This window comes from Gorilla gorilla, chromosome 11, assembly GCF_029281585.2.
Source record: "Gorilla gorilla gorilla isolate KB3781 chromosome 11, NHGRI_mGorGor1-v2.1_pri, whole genome shotgun sequence".
Taxonomy (NCBI): Eukaryota; Metazoa; Chordata; class Mammalia; order Primates; family Hominidae; genus Gorilla; species Gorilla gorilla.
In genome coordinates this window covers 69,275,001-69,296,743 of record NC_073235.2, presented here as the reverse complement: position 1 = coordinate 69,296,743, position 21,743 = coordinate 69,275,001, and positions in this window count along the sequence as shown.

Genomic DNA, 21,743 nt, shown 5'->3' with positions numbered 1-21,743 from the left:
GTGTTTATGTGCTCTGTTGGACATTAGGGATCTGTTGTGTTTCTTTACTGTGGGGAGGGGTGAGGGTGGGGACTGCATTCCAGAATACCTATTAAAGTTTAAACTACTTCTTTATGGGTAGGTTCCTAATGTTTTGTTGACACCAATACTAAAACATGTGTTTGTTTTGCATGTGATTATTCTGATACCATGAAATTACTTGAACACCCTATTTTTATTTCTTCACAACTTTAATGTCCAGCTCCACTTCAAACCTAGGTGATCATAAATATCAAACTCTCCTAAGTTGCACCCAGCTGGAAAATATGTACTTATATGAAAGATAACATTATATAACAGTATTGTATTCCCACAGTTATGTTTCCCATGTGACTATAAATTTAAGCCCTATACCATACTAGAATTATATTACCGGAAAAAATGTCTCCCTTAGAAGTTTCTACACAGTGTCCTTGATTTATTGACAACTTCATAAAAAGAGAATTCATGTCCTGAACAATTCGGTGAGTTAAACATTAATTCACAACTGAAACATGAAGAAAGTCTGTATTAAGAAATTGTGATACATAATTATCAATAGAGTCTAACTCAACCTAAGACAGAAACTGAAATAATTTCCGGGCTTAGAAAATTTTCCAATGAACTATTTAGAATTGGAACATACAGATATTGTAGATCCACAGGAGAAATTCATAGGGAGGGGACAATAGAAAAATAAAATTAAAAAGTGCATTTAAAGAACATTCTTCACAGTTACTACTGCACAAATAAATGCATTTTAAACACTGGATTAAATTATTGCATTAATCTACGTAAAGTACACGTAAATTCCATCTTTTATGATCATTCATTGGTTCATTTTTCCAAATGATAACTAATCACCTCTTAACAAAATTGCTTGTATATTACTAATATCAACATTCTGTTACAAAGGCAGAAAAATAATAAAAACATAAATATCTCCCATGAGGTTAGGTGAGAATTGCAGGTTGGCAAGTTGGTGTCTATTCTGACTTTTTAAAAACCAAATTTTCAAAATGGCAAAATTCATTAATTCTATTTACAGAAAGTGGAATGGTGTTTATGTTTATTTAGCTGAATGTAGCCTCACAGACAATTGTTAGCACATTCTCCTTGAGAGTTAGCCTATTAATGGTTTCTGGATAATAGATAAATTCTAAAATAACATTTTAAACATATCTGAACCCAGAAGAAGCCAAAGCTGAACCTGGTCCCAGATTGGCAAGGGTGGCAATTTTTGTGGTGGCCCAGGGAGGGTAAACAACATAGTTCTATCTATATAGCTCAGAGCAACTTTGTCATTGGGTAGACAGCCAATCAAGCTAATTCCCCTAATTAGACATTAATTCAAATTTCATCTTATCATTGGGCTAATTGTATCACCAATTTGCAAAAATGAAAGAAAACATAGACAAAAGGCACTAACGCAATTCTATAGATCGGCTTCATACTTTATTAAGTTTCTTTTTTCTGTGGCGGGGGGAGGTGATGGAGTCTCGCTCTGTGGCCCAGCCTTGAGTGCAGTAGCGTGATCTTGGCTCACTGTAACCTCTGTCTCCAAGGTTCAAGCGATTCTCCTGTCTCAGCCTCCTCAGTAGCTGGGATTATAGGCACAGGCCACCACGCCTGGTTAATTTTTTGTATTTTTAGTAGTGACGGGTTTTCACCATGTTGGCCAGGCTGGTCTTGAACTCCAGACCTCAAGTGGTCTGCCTGCCGTGGCCTCCCAAGGTGTTGGGATTACAGACATGAGCCACCGTGTCTGGCCAGTTTCTTCTCTTTTCTTAAGAAGTTCTTCTGAGGTATAAACTTGAGTATATACAATCCAGTGTCCTGGAAAGCGTGATAGGAGTCAACAGGCCAGGATTCTACTCATTCTTAACTAGCTTTCTGGCTGTGGGCAAACCACTACACCCCTTTGAGTCTTAGTTTATTTACTTATGAAAAAGGAGGCTTAGATGATATCTAGGGTCTCTTCTAACTCTAACATTTTATAAGCCTGTACAGATAGTCTCTAACTTTCAGTGGTTTGACTTCTGATTTTCCCACTTTACAATGTTGCAAAAGCAATAGGCAGAAGCCATACTTCAAATTTTTAATTTGTATCCATACGACCATTCTGTTTTTCACTTTTGGTACAGTATTCAGTAATTATATGATATATTCAACACTTTATTATAAAATAGGTGGCTGGGCGCTGTGGCTCATGCCTGTAATCCCAGCACTTTGGGAGGCCGAGGCAGGCGGATCACGATGTGAAGAGATTGAGACCATCCTGGGCAAGATGGTGAAACCCTGTCTCTACTTAAAATACAAAAATTAGCTAGGCGTGGTGGCGTGCACCTGTAGTCCCAGCTAGTCAGGAGGCTGAGGCAGGAGAATCACTTGAACCCAGGAGGCAGAGGTTGCAGTGAGTGGAGATCATGCCGCTGCACTCCAGCCTGGTGACAGAGTGAGATTCCGTCTCAAAAAACTAAATTTTTTTAAAATATAATAAATAAAATAGGCTTTGTGTTAGATGATTTTGTGCAACTGTAGGCTTATGTAAGTAAGTATTTTGAGCACTTTTAAAGTAGGCTAGGCTAAGCTATGACGTTTTGTAAGTTAGGTGTATCAAATGTATTTTCAACTTAAAATATTTTCAATTTTCCCTGGGTTTATGGGGATGTAATACCATCAAAAGTGGAGAGGCATCTGTATTACAATTTCTTTATTTGACGGTTGTTTTCAGGTATTATATCACTTATAGTTTAGAATTTATACCCAATATTATAGCAACATCTTCATTAGATAAGATGTCATATATATATATAAGTAAATTAAGATTAAGTCAGCATAAACATTAAATGGCAGAGATAAAATATCAGAATTCATCCAAATTCCAAAGGACATACGGTATGAAGAGCATAGTACACAACTCTTCTCTCTTCCTGTGTGTGTAGAAAAGCCAAACCACTTTTCTCTATACTGTCCCTCAATATAGACTACATTTATGACTAAATGTGTGGCTTTTTCCCCACACTGACCATATCTCCAACACCAGCTGTATGTCCTACAATTTAATTCAATTCTGACAAGATCTGGCATTAGCACAAATACCATGGATTAGGGGTTCAGTCCCAAATGCTTCTCCCAACCTCCACTTCAGAAACCAGTACAAGTCCAGATTATCACCTGTGCTTATGACTGATGGGCTTGAAGTCAGAGGTTCCCACCTCCCTCTCCTTGGATTCAGTTATTTGCAAGAACGTCTCAAAAACTCAGGAAAACTATTTACTTCTTAGATTACCAGGTTATTATAATATTAAACAATTTAGGAACAGCTAGAAGGAAGAAATGCCTAGGGCAACGTAGGTGGGGAGAGGTGGAGATGCCATTCCCTTTCTGAATATGCCACCCTTTCAGCACCTCCACGTATTCAACAGCCTGGAAGCTCTCTGAACCTCTATCTTTTTAAGTTTTGATGGGATAGAGGCTTAATCACATAGGCATAATTGATTAAATAATTGGTCGTTGGTGCTTAACTCAACCTTCAGCCCGTCTCCTCCCAGAATGTTGGAGTGAGGGTGAGGCTGAAAGTTTCAATGCCTGAATCACATGACTGGTCACCTTAGCAACCAGCCCCCATAAGGAGGCTATCCAGGATCCCCCAGGTACCAGCCATCTCATTAGCATACAAAAATACAGGTTATCACCTGGGAGTTCCTAAGGGTTTGAAAAGCTGTACGCCAGGAAATAAAACGGGACAAAATATATAGTTCTTGTTATGTCTCATTATGTCTGACAAGCGAACAAATATGCCCAGTTTCTAGGAAAACACATACAGATCTCCTATGAAGAAAAATGTACGGAGTTCAAGGTCATGTAAGTATAAGAAATATGATTCATTTTATCAGTGAAAGCTAAGGAGCTCCTTTTACTGAGAGTAAATAATTTGCAACTTATGAGTTGCCCAGTATCAGAAGACACAGCTGAATAGGGCAGAAAACTATCATTCTAGAATGTCTTAGATACACTCTCCTAAAACCAGTGGGATGGGCTAGATAATGTCTTGACAAAATGGATGAGTTGGCTCTCTTTGTCCTATAACTGTGTGTAAGGTTCCTGAGAACTGACAGATATACAACTTCAATTTTCTTCATTCTATTAGCTGTTGCTATGATGCCAGCTCTGTGAAACTCATCATAAACATTTCTGTATCTTCTTGTGTTTGTATTTCTAGAATGTAGCTCTTGGAATACCAAATACTATAGTTGATTGCTTCATGGATTTTTGTATGTACTTGAAGGCTTCTGAGATGAAAACTTCATGGGAAATTTTAAACAGAAATTAAGTCCAATGTTCAAAACCATTGCATAGCACTAGTAAGGAATAAATCATAGTCCAAGACAATAGAGAGGAAATTTCCATTCAGAGGAAGGCTCTGTTTGATGGGGGAAGAAAACAACCACAAATATGATTTTTTTTGGTCTGACTTGTTCAATGGTTTTCACCTGGCAATATGTGTTAGGAGCTAGTTTACCTTAGATTATGTTAACAAAAGACTATAAGATCCATGAAGGAAGAAAAAAGGAAGACTTTATTTTCAAAGGGAGAAACAATTTGCAGATTGGGTATAGCAGCTTCTAGGGAGACACAAATGTGCATGCTCTGAAGAGAAGGGAGGGAGAAGATGGTTTATGTGTTTACGTACATATTAAGCAGGGCTGGGGAAAAGCTATGCATATTTATGAGGGAAGCTGGGCACATGTGCAGTGGGTAAACATATATTTAACATACATTCTGTGTTTACTTTCAGGGTTGGGTTTTGGCATTAAAATGAGGTGGATTTGGGCTCTTTCTGTCAAGAGGTGAACTATAGGGCACGAAGACAGTTTGTGTGCAGTCTTTATAAGCTGCATGAAACTGGCTTGAGGTCTATGACTAGTTATCAATAAAGTATATTTATAAGACTGGTCTGTCTAATCAGAGTTGTGGTAGGACTGCAAAGTGGGGGTGGTTTGGTAGGCTGGTGTTAGGTGGTCTATTGGGGTCAGTTGGGAAATTTTCTAGGTATAGTTGTTTTGGCAATATTTTTCAGGAGTTGGTTTCTGCTTAATTCCAGGAAAGAAACATTATCGCAATTAATAACAGTGATACATGACTAATCTCTCATTTGGCAGGCTGTGAGATTCTGTTTTTGGTGTGTTTCATTTTAGTTATGGGGATTGGGATATATTTCAATACATATTATCTTTTCTTTTATGGTTAATTTTCTTATTATTCTCATCATTAGATTTAAGAAATATGAGAGTAAGTCAGAATCAACTGAGAGGAAGGAGAGTTAGGAAAGAACGACAGGAGATAGACACAGTGACCTGTGTAACTTGGGAGAATACAGATAAAATCGGGTGGCAGGAGTGTGGTGCTAGACCCACACCATCAGCTCCCTGGTTCTCAGATTTGCAGACTTGCATTGGAACCACACCAGCTCTCCAGGGTCTCCAGCTTGCTGACTGCAGATCTTGGGACTTCTCAGCCTCCATAACCACGTGGGCCAATTCCTTATAATTAATACCCTCTCCCCCGCATCTATCTGTCTACACATACACACACACACACACACACACACACACACACACATACACACACATTCTATTTTTATTTCTTTGGACAACTCTTACCAATATACAGGGTGTTGAGTTAACCAAAGTATATGGCCATTTTAGGTAATTATGTGCTAATTTTAAGAAAGATAACAGTCACAAAGGACTTTTGGAAATATAGTAATCTTATAAAATATGTTATGATCTTTCCATTTCTTTAGTATTACCTAAATTATTTAAATTTTCAAAATGCTACACTTTAATCACTTTTTGAGACATGTTGACTTTTTAGTTAATTGAATTATTAGTATTTCTGCTAAATGAATATAAATATTTCATGTTCATTTTTACATAAAGCTTCCATGGATGCTTTGAATGTGAAAATTTGTGAAAGTGGTTAAATAATTTTTGTTATGAGTTTTGATAATCAGGCACAAATTTTGAATACTATTCAGAAAATGAACGGGAGGAACCTAGAACATTCTAAGACGTAGCAGTATAGTATTTGCATACACAGTCAGTCCTCAGAAAATTAGAAGTTGATGAAATAAAAATTTTATTTAGAAAGAATTAATTATAAAATTGTTCCGCAAAACCTCCAGAAGTATAGCAAGTAGTATTAAATATAGCCATATAATCAACCATCAGATTTAACAAAAGAAAACATTTGCTATGTTTGCTTCAGAAGCATTCTTAATAGATATTTAAAGAATAGTTTTAGATTTACAAAAATTAAAATTGGGAAGATAGAACAGAGTCTCTATATACCCCACACCTAGTTTTCCCTATTATGAACATTTTAGGTTAGCATGATATGATAGGTTACAGTTAATAAACTAATATTGATATATTATTATTATCTGAAGTCCATAGCTTAATAAAGTTGCTGTACTTTTTCTTAATGTACTTCTTCTGCTCCAGAATCCCATCCAGGACACTGCATTGCATATAGTTGTCATATCTCTTCAGGATCCTTTGGCTGTAACCGTTTCTCTAATTTTTCCTTAATTTTGATGACCTTGACAGTTTTGAGGAGTACTAGTCAGGTATATGGTAGCATGTTACCCTATTGGAATTTGTCTGATATTTTTCGTGATAAGACTGGGGTTACAGGTTTTGGGAAGGAAGATCTTGGAAACAAAATACCATTCTCATCACATCATATCAAGAGTACATGGTATCAACAGGATTTCCGACTGTTGATACTGACCTTGATCATTTGGCCCAGGTTGTGTTTGTCAGAATTTTCCACTGTACAGTTACCCTCCTTGCCCCGCTTTCTACATCATAGTCTTTGGAAGAAAGTCACTATGTACAGCCCACACTTAAGGATTAGGAAGTTATGTTTTCCCTTCTTGAGGGCTGAGTATACTCCCTGTTTACTTAGTCATTTTATGAGTTCATAGATATTTATTTTATACTTTAGGTAACAATTCAAAACTGCTTTATTTATTTTGTTACTTTGTGAGGTTTTGTTTTTGTTTTAGGTTTATTTTCTTAATTTCTGGCACCACAAGATGCTCCTGGCTCATCTTGTATGATTCCTGTTCCAGTCCTAGAGTCAGCCATTTGCCAAGGAGTTTCTAAACACTATTTCATCTGGTATTAATAGTGCTATTCTCAGGGTTTTCTCTTTCTGTTTGCAAAGGTATGAGGTTTTATTGATACCATAAAAATTGTCTATCTTTAAAGTTTTTCCTTTTCTGGGATATTAGGTTTAGATATATCTTATAAAAAGAACACTTAGGTAAATTTGCATTGTTTTATCTAATCCTAGAATGCCTCTAGTTTATTGGGTAAAAATAATCAACTCATATTACATCATTTATTTATATGCCTGCACTTATTTCTTTCTACATAAAGATCAACATAGTTTTAATATTTGAACTTTGATCACCTGCCCACCTTCTATATTGTATTGCCATATTTAAATTTTACTTTATAAATCACATACATTTATAATTATTGTTTTATAGTAAAGCATTACATAGATTTCCCCAAGTTTACTGACTCATCTGCTCATTATTGATTTATTTTTCCTGAGACTGAGTCTCACTCTGTTGCCCAGGTTGGAGTGCAGTGGCATGATCTCAGCTCACTGAAACCTCCACCTCCCTAGTTCAAGCTATTCTCTTGCCTAAGCTTCCCAAGTGGCTGTGACTACAGATGCCTGCTACCACACCTGGCTAATTTTTGTATTTTTAGTAGAGACGAGATTTCACCATGTTGGCCACGCTGGTCTTGAACTTTTGACCTCAGGTGACCATCCGCCTCGGCCTCCCAAAGGGCTGCAATTATAGGCGTGAGCCATAGCGCCTGGCCTCATAGACTTTTATACTTTTCCACTTCCTTCTGGGTTCAGTTTTCTTCTTATTGAAGCATATCTTCAAATCATCTAATTTTTATGCCTCTGTGGTTGTATGTGTATATTTGGAGTAGGGGTTGGGTAGTAGCTATAGGTTGAAAACTTTATGATGTAAAATTATTGTATAAGATTTATGATAGTGAACATACAGTCTGCTTATTTAATTATACTCTTGAATGAGAATTCAACTTGGTCTAAAATTTTAAATTGATAGTTTAATGCCTCAGCAAAGTGATGAGATGAAAATATGCTATTTGGTCATCTGATCTATGTTATTATTTTGGAAAAGCCCCATGTAAGGCCAATAATTAATTAATTTGTAGGAAGCATGTTTTAAAAATTGAGATACTTCTTAATACTTTCTCTCTTTTTTTGGTGATCTGCAGTTTTCTAACATTGGATGTAGTTGCATATTTATTTTTATTCATTCCAGTTGTCACTCAGTAATCTTCTTCAGTATAAAGATATGTGTCTTTCTCCAATTCCAGAATATTCTCAGTCACTATCTCTTTGTTTCTACCCCATTCTTTTTATTCTTACATCTGGAATGTCTATTTTTAAAAAGGAACCCCTTTCCAATTTATTTCATATCCTTTATCCTCAACACTTGTTCCGTTGTTTTATCTCTTTAAATATATCTTCAATTTCATTGATTCTTCAGCTGCGTTCAATCCATTTATTGAGTCTGCATTTTAATATATATATTATTTTATTGAGAGGTCTACTTTTTTCAGTCTTCTTTTCCCATATTTTGCTTTTGTTATTTTCTCCTATTTTTGTGTCTGTGATGAGTTTAAACATAATTTTACTTTTTTATGTTGTTTCTAATTTGTGACTTCTTAATTCTTTTCTTTTTTTCTAGTAACTCTCATGAATTTCAATTTCCTTATATGCTTAATAATATTTTTGTTGTGTGTCATCACATTAAAAATCCATTTATGGTTTTTGTGTGTTTATACACAAGTAAGTGATGTTACATTTTGCTACTACTACTTTCTCAGTAGTTTCAATACTACTTCGCTTTGGGGATGCCTGTGCCACATAGTTAAAGTGAATTCAGATCTATATTTGCAAGTGGTGTAGGCATGGCATTTTTATTCCTCAGAGGACACTTGGTAATACCCCTTGGAACTTCAGTGAGAGACAAGCTTCCCTGCTCTTTCCCTGGGCCAGTATGAGATGATGTTTTTCTTATCTTTCCAGAGAGGATTGTCATCTCAGAGGTAGATGACAAAGGTATCAATTTCCACACCCCAACATGTGAGGATCCCAAAGCCCCATCTCTCCATAGAGTGTATAATGTACATGCACATGGGTGTGTGCCTTTTTCTGACCATTTGTCTCTGAGTTCTCTTTCCATTTCTGTTTATTGATACAGTTCCATTTTCTTTTTTTTTAATGCTCGTAGTATTATTTTATTCTCTCTAGCATTTATATATGATTATACCATTGGAAAAGGCTGTATTAGGTGAGTCTACTGCATTCCTGGAACCCAAGAATGCACCTTTATTATAAAATTAAGATACAGCAATAATAGATGTAGAATGAAGAGAAAACAATAATGGTTAGGGTGTGTTTAAGTTAAAGGGAACAGCCAACAGTGATTGAGGTCAGAGAACATACTGAAGAACACAATAAGTTAACTGGTGAAACAAGATATTCAGTCAGGACTTAAATGATTCAATGAAACTTAAGCATCAGAAGAATTAGAGGGAAATAGAAGTGTAAGATTGCAACAATAAGGCTTGGGTGACTCAAATAATGATTGCTTCTTGCCTAAAGAATTTTCACCATTTTCTTGAGATTAATTACACATTACCAAGCGTGGCTAGCCTGATAATTTCAGAAGTGGGAGCAAGAATCCTTATTACTTGGCTGGAATCCCAGGGAGGATGAATGTAAATACTTGTAAAAAATATTTGTAAGTTTCTTTGAAAAATTACAAAAATGTTAATAAGTAATGAACTTCAATTTTTTTTTATTGGCACTTGCTAAACCCAAGGAACTGACAAGTGGACCTGGCTTTCCTTTATTGCCATTTAATCTCTTGATAGGAAGAACTCTATCCTCAAATATCTACCTCTCTCTAAGGTCTCAACAATGGAAGCTATCTAGAGAGATGCTATACCTTATTATTCTCCTCCAGTGGATATATTCACAGCTTCCTAGTCTGTGTCTCTACATATCTGGTACCAGGTATACTTTCAACCTTGAATACCTTCTTTATTATGGTTGATAGCAGCAGTATAAATGATACTGAATCATAGAGTCAGAAGGAAGTAATGAGAAAAAGGCTAGAAATGTAATTAGGGTGAGATTGTACTATATGTTTTATGTCATACTATGAAGCTTATACTTTGTATGTTAGGTGAAAGAGTTAAAGGAGATTGGGGGTTACATGGCAATTTTGTGTAGTGCCTTACCTCTTGTTGCTAGGGAGAGTCAATCTGGGAAGAACAACACTGGGCAGAGAGAGAGAGATCAGTTAAAAAGTAATTGCAGTTTTATCCAGACACATGATGACCAAAGTCTGAAGTAGAACCATAATATTAGAGGTGAATAGAAGTGAATACATTGTAGATACTCAGGAGATAAGATTTGCAAGTCTTGATGATGGATTAGGTAGAGTACATGTGGGAGAGGATAGAGTAATAGATGCCTCCAGGATTTGCTTCTTAATTGTCTGGCTGGGTAATGGTGCCATAAATTGTAAAGCAAATAAAGAAGGAGGAATAGCTTTGGTGAAAAATTATAAGAAATGGAATTTGTATAGTTAGAGTTTGCTTTTCCTGTGAGAGATCCAGGTGAAAATGGAAGTAGCGCAAGTGTCTATTTACATCTGAATCCAAGGATAGAGAACTGATGAAAGATAAAATTTGGGAATATATGAGCACTTAAATTATATTTAATGAAGGATGAGACCATCCACAGGAAACAAGCAATGTTTCCCACGAATATTGGGAATTGTATGACTACCATACAATTGATTTGCGTGATATCAGCATCAAGAGTGAAAAGCACAGAGATGGACAGAACTCCTCACTATCAGGGAGTCCACAAGATTATGGCTCATCTGCATCTGACAAACATAATTTGGGTTGAACTGGCAATAATTTCTTGTCTTTTAAAAAGTATTGTTACACTAGTGATTACTGCCTCGACAATAACAACCACAAATCCCATTCAAGCTGTTGTTTGTGAAACCAGCGTAAGCTGGGAAGGAAAGATAAAGCATACACACACACCCACACATAAATAAGTCATGAATGTGAAATAGTGAGCTCACTGGAAAGATGCAAGCGGGCTGAATAAATATTCACCATGTTACCAGAGAGTGAATAAGAATTTTTTAAAATAATAATCAAAAACCTTTCTATATTTTATCTTTATCTTAGTACATATCATTCTGCTAAAGAAATAACTAGACATGATTCTTATTTTTCAAAGGGGTAGTATTGCTAATATGGACTTCATAGAGGACTTATACTATTTTTACATATATGCAAGATGTTTACTTGTACAACAGGTGGAAAATGTGTAACTTTGCTAGAGCCAAATTTGAAATTCTCCCCTTTTGAAAGACACAGGTGCCTGACAGCGTATTGCCAATTCTTTAGAAACAGTCAGAGGAGTGTGAGAAAAATAAAACTACTGAGGTGAAAAAAAAATTGTATGAGAATTACATGGAGCTGCCAACAAGCTTTACATTTTCAGCTTAGCAAACAACTGGATTATTGACTAAGGTTAGCAGAAATGAAAAACATATTTGAAGACTCACATCAGGAAGATAAATATGTTATATCCATCTGCCAGGCAAGCAGTGTTTTCTTGTGGAATACAGGAGCATCTTGAGATAGAAAGTTGGGTTTATTCAAAGGCACGTAATCCAACTGCAGTGGTTTAATGCAAAGGAAAAATATTTGAGAAAACTATGTGGCAAATCTCACTACAAAAGTTTTATAGGCCACTATTTGAATCTCATATTGAAGAAGTTTAATATTTTAATTTTAAATAAATTAGAAAAAAACACCAACTAGGCAAGGTGCAGTGGCTCACACCTGTAATCCCATCACTTTGGGAGGCCAAGGCAGTTGGATCACCTGAGGTCAGAAGTTCAAGACCAGCCTGGCCAACATGGCAAAACCCTATGTCTACTAAAAATACAAAAATTAGCTGGGCATGATGGCACATGCCTGTAATCTCAGATACTGGGCGGGGGGGGCTGAAGGAGGAGAATCGCTGGAACTGGGGAGGCAGAGGTTGCAGTAAGCAGAGATCATGCCACTGCATTCCAGCCCGGGCAAAAGAGCGAGGCTCTACCGCAAAAAAAAAAAAAAAAAAAAAAAGAAGAAGAAGAAAGAAGAAGAAGATAGCAAAAACAACAACAACAAACTTTAACAATACCTATTGTAGTGGACTGACTTTAAGGAGGCATGCATTGTCCCACCTCCTTATAATCACACCTTGTGTCATTCCCTCCTTTTGTATCTGAGCAAGACCTGCAACTTGCTTCTAACCAAAAGAATGCGACAAAGATAATGAGATGTATATGGTTATGTGTGCACAGATGCTGAAGAGTAGGATACTCATCCTGCCAGAGTCTCTCTCTCCATTACTGGATTTGAAAAAGCAAGCTGCCATGAATTACATAACTGCAAGGAAACAAATTCTGTCAGCAACTACTACAGAAAACTTAGAAGCAGATTCTTCCCTGGTTGAGTCTCCAGATGAGAACTCATCCCTGGCCAACACCTTGATTGCAGCCTTACAGAAGATACCACTAAGCTATGCCTGGGCTCCTGGACATGTGAACTCTATGATAATAAGTATGTGTTATTTTAAGCTACTAGGTTTGTGATAATTTCTTTTTGCAATAGATAACAAATAAAACCATTTATATTATACTATTTATTTGTTTTCTCAATCAAGACGTACTCAGCCACTATGTTGGGTGCTGGATATAGTGCTAAACCAAGGTTTGTAGCCTAAGGAATCAGACATTCATTATATTGTACAACAACATAGAAGAAATGCAGGGTACTTTTGGAACCTCAGAAGGCTTTATGAAAGAAATAATATCAAATACGAAATTTGAAATAAAAATATAAATTTTTAAAAAAATGATACTTCTACTTCTGCCTGAGATGGAGTAACAGGAATTGGACTTATCCTCCTACCTGAAACACTTAAAAACTGGGAAAATGTGTTATGAAGGGTTTTCAGACTATGGACATCAGGCAGTGCAAGGCAGCAATCCCTCAGAGGGGAACGGATGAAGTAAACCCCATGATGGCCACAGCTCACTTCCTGGAGAGTTTCCAGGGAGCAGGAGCCCAGCTGGAGGGCAGTGTCTCCCTGAGTCCAGGGGATGGAGCTGGGTGTCCAGGAGGCCATGGTGGCTAAAGGAGAGCTGGACAGCACTCAGTGTTTGACAAAATCAATTTATAAAAAGAGATGATGCGAAGCTGATTGTATTTTACTCTACAAAGGTTTGTACTCACTTCATTGAAAAGTCATCATATAGTAAGGGCCTGGCTGAATAGCCTGAGTCTCTTCCTTCCAACCTGATATTTGGCAGCACTGGGAGAGTTGAATGACATATGCAGGTGCTATCACGGACTAAGGCCAAGCAAAGAATTGGTTTGATACATACTCTTATGTGTGTTTTAAAACTAGAGATATTGATGTGTTACAATATGTAGAATATTTCTGTAGGAAACATGAGAAGGTGGTATGTTAGTTGTCTCTGGGGAACAGGCCTGACAACCTGGGATAAGCTGGAAGGGCGATTATTTTTACTGTATGCTTTTTCTACTGTCAAAATATTGTGTGATGTGTATGCACCTCTTTTCAAGTACAAATCTCGCTAAAATTTTTGAAAAAATATAATTTGTTTAGATGAAAGAAGGAGTATTTCAGAAAGAGAGAACTCATGCAATGATCAAGATGAAAATGAAGAGACCAGCCTGGCATTTAGATGCGTGTGTGTGTGTGTGTGTGTATTCAATAGAGGTGGGAGGTGGCCAAAGATGAAGACGAAAAGAGAAATAGGGGCCCAATTATGCAGGTTCATTCTTGTAGGTCATTTTAGAGAGCTTAGACTGAGTCCTCATAAACTGCTGTTTTCCTTTTGGTGTATGTATCATATGGTATTTTGTCTTTACTTATTAATTTTTGGGGTCATTTTGTCTTTTTAATTACTTTTTTGGAACAGTTTTTTTTTTTAATCATTGTGGCTTCAGTTCCATTCTCCAACTTTCTAACATGAAGTAAGGACTGTCATAGTTGGTTGGTGTAAATGACAAAGGTAGCATCGCCGAACTTGCCTCTAATATCAGAGTTGTTGTGTAGAACCATGCAAGCTGCAAAATGCACAGCTCCAGATAATTTCTGTCACATAGAGCAATGCTTCTCAGGCACCAGTGTGCATAAGAAATACCTGAGAATCTTTCTAAACAGCAGGTTCTGATTTAGTAAGTCTGGGAAGGGCCTGAGAATCTGAATTTCTAACAAGCTCCCAAGTGATGCCGATGCTGCTTGTTGGAAGACTGCAATTGGAATAGCAGGGAAGTAAACAAAAATATGACTAGAGTTCCCTGGAGAAGGTTAGTAGATGGCTCAATGTGAGAGCAGCTAGGGCATTATGAAATTGAGACATTTCAGGTGTGGCCATAGCAATGTGATAAGATGCACTCAATTACGGTTAAAGATTTTAAAAATGTGAAGGGATGCTTTTGTGCCCTTTGGAATAAAAATCGTTTTAGTGCACCCAATTCTAGTCTCTTAGATTACATATTATAATTAAAAGCAGAAGGTAGTGCTTTGTGAGCACTCAGTATTACATATCAGCACTGGACCACTACAAGCTCTAAAATCCCAGGGAGAACACTACAATGGGAAAATGGAGTTGTGGTTTAATTTGTGGATATATAAAAAGAGAAAATTATCCCTGGCACTGAAGGAGGGAAATGTATCTGGAGTATTCCTTCCTATACAAATTAAGGTCCTGTGCTCTTCTGTCTGCCCCGCCTCACTCCTGTCCCTGGCGGCCTGGGCTCTGGCTTCTAGCCCCGACAACTACCAGAGAGCCCCACACTGCTGAAATCACTTTCCTTTCTCCAGGCTCAGTTTTCCATTATTTCGTGGCTTTATTCTCTATTAAGGCAATCTTGATTAATGAAACCAAAATAAAAACATCTTTGAAAAAAATTATTGTGTTACTCTGGTCATAGCTTGGTTTCTTCAAGAAGCAGCTTCTAATGTGAAATTTGCAGGCAGGAAGTTTACTGGGAAGTACTATTAAGATCAACAGCTGTGGGAATGTGAAGGAAACAAAACTGGGCCTAGGCAAAAGTTAGGCTGGGATGCAGCCACAGCAAGGCTTCAGCCGATACTACAAGGAGCTCTGGAGCTGGGATGGTCCTGAAGAGTTGTCTCAAACTGGGGCAATGGGGCAGACTGTTTTACTCCCACATAAAACAGCTATTAGAGGCATACTGCTGCTGAGAAGGGGACATGTTATCAGATGACGCAGCTCTTTTTCAGCTAAGGGCAAACATCAGGAGAGAATACTAGGCTGCCAGCTGTTAGCTGTCAACATTGCCAGCAGCTGGGGGAATAAATCCTTTAATCTTGAAGGATGGGTTATATAAACTGCACAATGGAGTATCTATATGACCCCTTCCATAAATAATTTATGTTTTTGGAGCCTCAAATGCCTTAACATAATAATGCAAAAAAAGCAAATAATGGAACCATATCAGTCTGTGGTAAAGTGGCTTCAGGTAACAAAGTCCCTCATATCATTTAGATCAGCGCTTTTGAACCTACCTTAGTGAAGTACCAGGTTTGTTAATTTTTCTTTTTATTACTTCAAACCTGTCATCCTGTCATGAACAGATAAATGTTTTTATCACATATGACCAGTACACACAGCTTGCATCACAAATGTTGAAAAACACCTGAAATATATTATACTCTACTCAATGAGATAAGTCCATTGGTCAAGAGCTTACATAATATAGAAATGTCAAATCACTATAAGCATGTGTTAAAAAAAAAAGTTTATTCTCAATTTCTGTGCTGGTATCAAGAGTGGTTACAGTTTGTTTATGGGCACTAGGTTTGTCTGCTATTCACACCACAGTTTGTAAAGCCCTGATTCAACTGGTCACTTGATTCATGTCTTTACAGAAATTAAACAATCTTATAAACAACAACAGCAATAAAAACTACAGCAATAACCCATCGATTACCACTCTGCTTAGGAAAATAGATACCTAGGGTTTTTCCCTTCTCTTACCTTGTTTTTAACACTCAAGTGAGCGGAAGTTCCCTGCTCTATGTCCAGACTATTCCTAGGTCATTTGGATTTCAATCTCTATAAGACAAGGACATTTGTCAGTTAATGTTCCTGTTTCATGTGGGTTATGTGCTGTTAGCTGCTTTTTAAATTTTATATCCCTCTTCACACTTACGGGCCAGTTTTAGACCCACACTGAACTGCTTCTGAATTGAACATCATCAGAAAAGGGCTGTTTTCAAAGACTACTCCTGCTGAATTTGAGTTAGCTGCCTGTCACTTTAAAGTTTAAGCAGCTACAGGTTCAAAGGATGTAAAAAAATAACTAGACAGGACCTTTGTGTGTGTAGTGAAGCTCCTTTTAAGTCTTCGGAACACCACACGTGCTTTGACAAGCCACTTGAACTTAAGCTGTGCTGCAATATTGTTCTTACTTGCATGGCAGCAGCTGCCCATTGAAGGTAGAATATATTATAGGCTGCAGCTTTTTATTTTAACATTAGATCCCCAAATAATACGGCTTTTGTTGAGGTTCTTCATTTGCCTCTTATCCACAAACAGAAAGAACGTAATAAGGAAATCACTGGAGAAAATTCTGTTTCTGCTTTCACTCATTACCACTACTCCCAATCAGAGCCTCCACAATGATTAAATGACACTGGAAACCATCTGAGTTGGGGAACAAGATTTCTGGAAACTCAAGGCTCTATGCTAGACCATGGGAAATGGCTCTGATGGAAAATTAGTAATATTTCTACCCTAACACCAAATCAGGAGCCTCTAAACTAGAGAGGAGTACTTTTTGGGCTGTGCTACCTGTATAGGATGGTTAAATATATTTCTAGATCATAAAGTAATAATTTCTATTGTGGTTTCTTAACACATTTCAATGGAGTATAATTTGATTCTGAAAAAGCAAGGGATACTACAAAGCAACTAATTAACTTCATCTCAAAGCATCATCAACAACATCATTTTAACAACAGTTAGTTTCATGAGATTTTACCATGTGTCAGTTACTATAAATTAAACTCATCTAATCTTTATTAATAAACCTATGATGTAGGTAGATATAGGTACAATTACCATATATATCCTAAACATAAATATACCAAACCTATTAGAAAGAATAACATTGTTACTGAGAACTTTATTGATTTCCCATCAAAAACAAGAATTACCTTGTCTTGAGGGAACTTGAGAGAATGAGGGCTTTTTTTTTTTTTTTTTTTTTTTTTTTAAGACAGAGTTTTGCTCTTGTTGCCCAGGCTGGAGTGCAATGCGCGATCTCAGCTCACCGCAGTCTCCACCTCCCAGGTTAAAGCAATTCTCCTGCCTCAGCCTCCCGAGTAGCTGGGATTACAGGCATGCACCACCACCCCAGCTAATTTTGTATTTTTAGTAGAGATGGGGTTTCTCCATGTTGGTCAGGCTGGTCTTGAACTCCCGACCTCAGGTGATCCGCCTGCCTCGGCCTCCCAAAGTGCTGGGATTACAGGTGTGAGCCACCGTGCCCGGCCAGAGGAATGTCTTTTAAGCCCACACTTCAGTGTAATATCTACTGATGGCATTTCCTTTGAGCTGCAGGACCAGCTAGGACCATACAATAATGCATGATAAATTTGTTTAAATCATGCATATACAGTCATATGCTTTCTAAGGCAAAATATCATTAAGTTGCTTGTTGTCAGCTCTTCACTAACTTTCAGGTATGATTGTAAATATTTAGCAAACTATTGTTTTATAAATATATTTTCTGAATTTTATTAAAGAAAACTTTACACTTCTAGAATATATTACCATCCAATGGAAATTACTGATACAGGTTTGCTCATTCTCAGTCTAGATTAAGGTAAAGAATACCCTTTTATTATTTGAAGCACAAAAAGAGAATATATCTGAAGCACAAAACAGAGAATATAATGGCTTTTTTAACTTCTGCATTAATGCTTTCACAACCTATAAATCTATATTTAAATATAGATTTATCTATCTGTCCATCCATCCATCCATCCATCCATCCATCCATCCATCCATCCATCCATCCTTCTGAAACTGACCCAGAAGTGTGAAGGGGGCCCTGGACCCTGTTCCCTAATTGAAGCATGAAGTGAGGTTGAAAAAGCCAGAAAACAGCTACAAGTTGTTTTTACAAGTAGAGGTGAGGCAGGAGAATATGGGAATATGGTCTGGAGGCAGGGAACCTAAGGACTAAAGAACTAAATCAAACGGAAAAACCCCAACTTTCTAAGCCCAAGTAAATAACTTTGTAACTTCAGCTATGGCAGGAAACATCCTCTTCATCTGCCTAGGGTGTATGCCAAATCAATGGGAAACCTCTACAGGATATTTAAACCCCAGAAAATTCTGTAACCAGCGCTCTTGAGCCGTTTGCTTGAGCACGTTCCCATTCTATGGAGTGTACTTTTCTTTCAATAAATCTGTGCTTTTCTTTAACTATTTTGTTTGTGCCTTTTGACCAATTCTTTGTTCAAAATGCTACGAAGCAGGACACGCTCCACCGGTAACAGAGGGTCTAGGGTGGCCTCTCATTGTCTTCCACACCTCTGGCAGGAATGATTCTTGTGTAACCCACTCACATGTAATGAAATAGGAAAGTGTTTCAGGACCTAAAGGGATCTTATGGATGTGCTTCCACTTGGAGCAATAGTTGTTCTGCAACTAAACTTATAAAAAGGCTTCAGGTTTAAGAGTGATTCAAACCAGAGCACCATCCACTAGCAAATAATTGAGGCTGTATCAGTGCACTGAATTTTTTAATAGAGAAATACGGTTATAGAGGGCAGAATAAAAATCAAATTAGTTCTATATTTACTTCAGAGATTGCACCTAACACTCCCACTCGTATTTAGAATTGTGCACTAGAAATGCAGTAAAAGGAGCAGTGATTTTCAGACCGAAAACCATCTTTTGGAATGGATTCATTTGGCTATGTTGGTAGATATGTCAACAGGTGTTCTCATGGCTGAATCAATTCACTGATTTAATTATAATTAAGTCATTCAATGGTCATTCAGACAGTAGATGTTTTAATGATCTCTGGGCTAGCCAACAATATTAAAAGTAGTCTGAAAAATATGAGAGCTAAGAAAATAGTTCTGTAGTATCGTTATTTATTTTTAGGTGCTAAATTATAGGGTATATCTTTAAGGCACAAGAGGAGAACAGATAAAGCAGAGGGATTGTGGACCTAATGACACATTTATTGAGGAATTAGTATTTGGATTTGTCCTTAGAAACATGGTATTATCAAATAAGGATAAAGAGAGAGAGGGATGAGAATACCGAACAAGTTATATGACTTACCGGATGTCAAACATATACTGTTGAGGCCAGAATCTAAACATGTCTTCTGATTTTAAAATCTATGATCTACCCAGTGTTTCATGAATTTTTAATTATAAAAGCAATATACAAGTTGTGTATCTTCTAGTTGAAAAATATGACAAACGAAGTTAACTGAAGTCTGGACATCTTATGTTAATCCACTTATCAGCTTTTAGACAACTTTTATTAAACGTTTACATAGTTATATGTATGTATTTGTATGTACACACAGAGAGATTCATTTGAAAGTAACTGTGTGTACAAGTTATTCTTAAAACATAACTAATAAAAGCAAGATTCATAGGAGTACACAGAGCATGGTTGTTTTAATCCAAAATTATTCATACAAATGCAACCCACATGTCTGTATTTACATAAACATATTTTGGCAAATATACAAAAAAAAAAAAGAGCCTGATGGCAGCCATTATCTTTGGAAAGAGAAACTGGTAATCATAGGGATAGAAAGACAGATTTTCAATGTTATATTCCTGCGCTATTTGATTTTGTTGGCATGTTTATATATTGCTTTTATAATTAAAAATCTAGTTTAAAATTAAATACTAACATTTATACAAGAACAAAAATATACAAAAGTATGTAGACTATAAAAGTCACATGACACATTTAAAAGTTTTGGTGAAAATTATTTTAAGTTACTTTGCTATGGAACTTGCAAATGATCTAGTCCAGAGCCTGAAGCAATTACACTTTCTCATCTTGTTTAATTCCTCCTTCTCTGGGAACATTTGCCACATGGCTGTGACTGATGGTAATGTGACTTCCAGGCTTTTAGGAAGGAATGATTTCCATTTGCTTTCTCTTATGGAGTTTGTGGAGAGCTACAGAGTGCAGAGTCAAGGGGAAATATTCTGTTTGATGGAGTTAGTAATAATAAATTGTCATCCCATAAAAGGAATCCAGCAAATATTTCTTTAAAGCAGCTTATCTAATAACTTATAAACTAGTAGGAAGCAACTTGTTGCCTCAACTTATTGCTACCCTTCAATCTGGTGACAATAGTTCTGACAGTTAAAGATAGGCTTTCCTCACCAGCCAAGAGAATTCAAAAAATTGTTCGTTGATTTCTTCTGTTCTTCTTCTAGTACAGCTGTAGTCATTTTCTGTCTACAGAAGGCTTTAAAGCCCTGACTATCCTCTTCATATATTATCATCTACAGAAAATTGAATGCACAATGGCATTTGTATGAATTTCCAGTTTATAAATATTACTGTGCTTTCAAGTATTTTTTTCATCTTCTCCCTCTGCCATAATATTGGGCAAAGTGAACATTCTTTTTGAGACTAGAGCAAGTGATAAATTTACAGGACTGATTTTTTCTCTGAAGTTGAGATATGTTTTATTTAAATCAAACTCAAGGAGAGAGATTAAGAAGTCAAAAATGGGCGGGGCACAGTGGCTCATGCCTGTAATCCCAGCACTTTGGGAGGCTGGGGCGGGCAGATCACCTGAGGTCAGGAGTTCGAGACCAGCCTGACCAACATGGAGAAACCCCGTTTCTACTAAAAAAAAAAAAAAAAAAAAAAAAAAAATCCAAAATTAGCTGGGCATGGTGGCACATGCCTGTAATCTCAGCTACTCGGGAGGCTGAGGCAGGAGAATTGCTTGAAACCGGGAGGCAGAAGTTGCAGTGAGCCGAGATCGTGCCACCGCACTTCAGCCTGGGTGACAAGAGCAAAATTCTGTCTCAAGAAAAAAAAAAAAAAAGTCAAAAATGCGAAATTTGACCTGAATGATAAAAATTATTTTTAATAAATTTTATTTGGACTGATGAAGGAGAATAGCAAAAACTATTTGGAAGGATGACTCATTTTCCCAATTTTTATTTAAAAAACCAGTACTGACCAAAGATTTGTAGACATTTATCTACTTGGTCTTAATTAGAAAGCATTGGAGTAAAAAATGTATGTTACCTACATATTTTGTCATTTCTGATATGAGCAAATATAAGAAAGTTATTCCCCTGCTTCTATTGGTTGAAATAATTAACACTGTACAGGGGGACCAGAGTAACTTATTCTATTACATATACTCAGCATCATTCTATTCTTCAGATTTTAGTAGTTCTGCAAACTTTGTATTTGTCAGGTATACAAATGG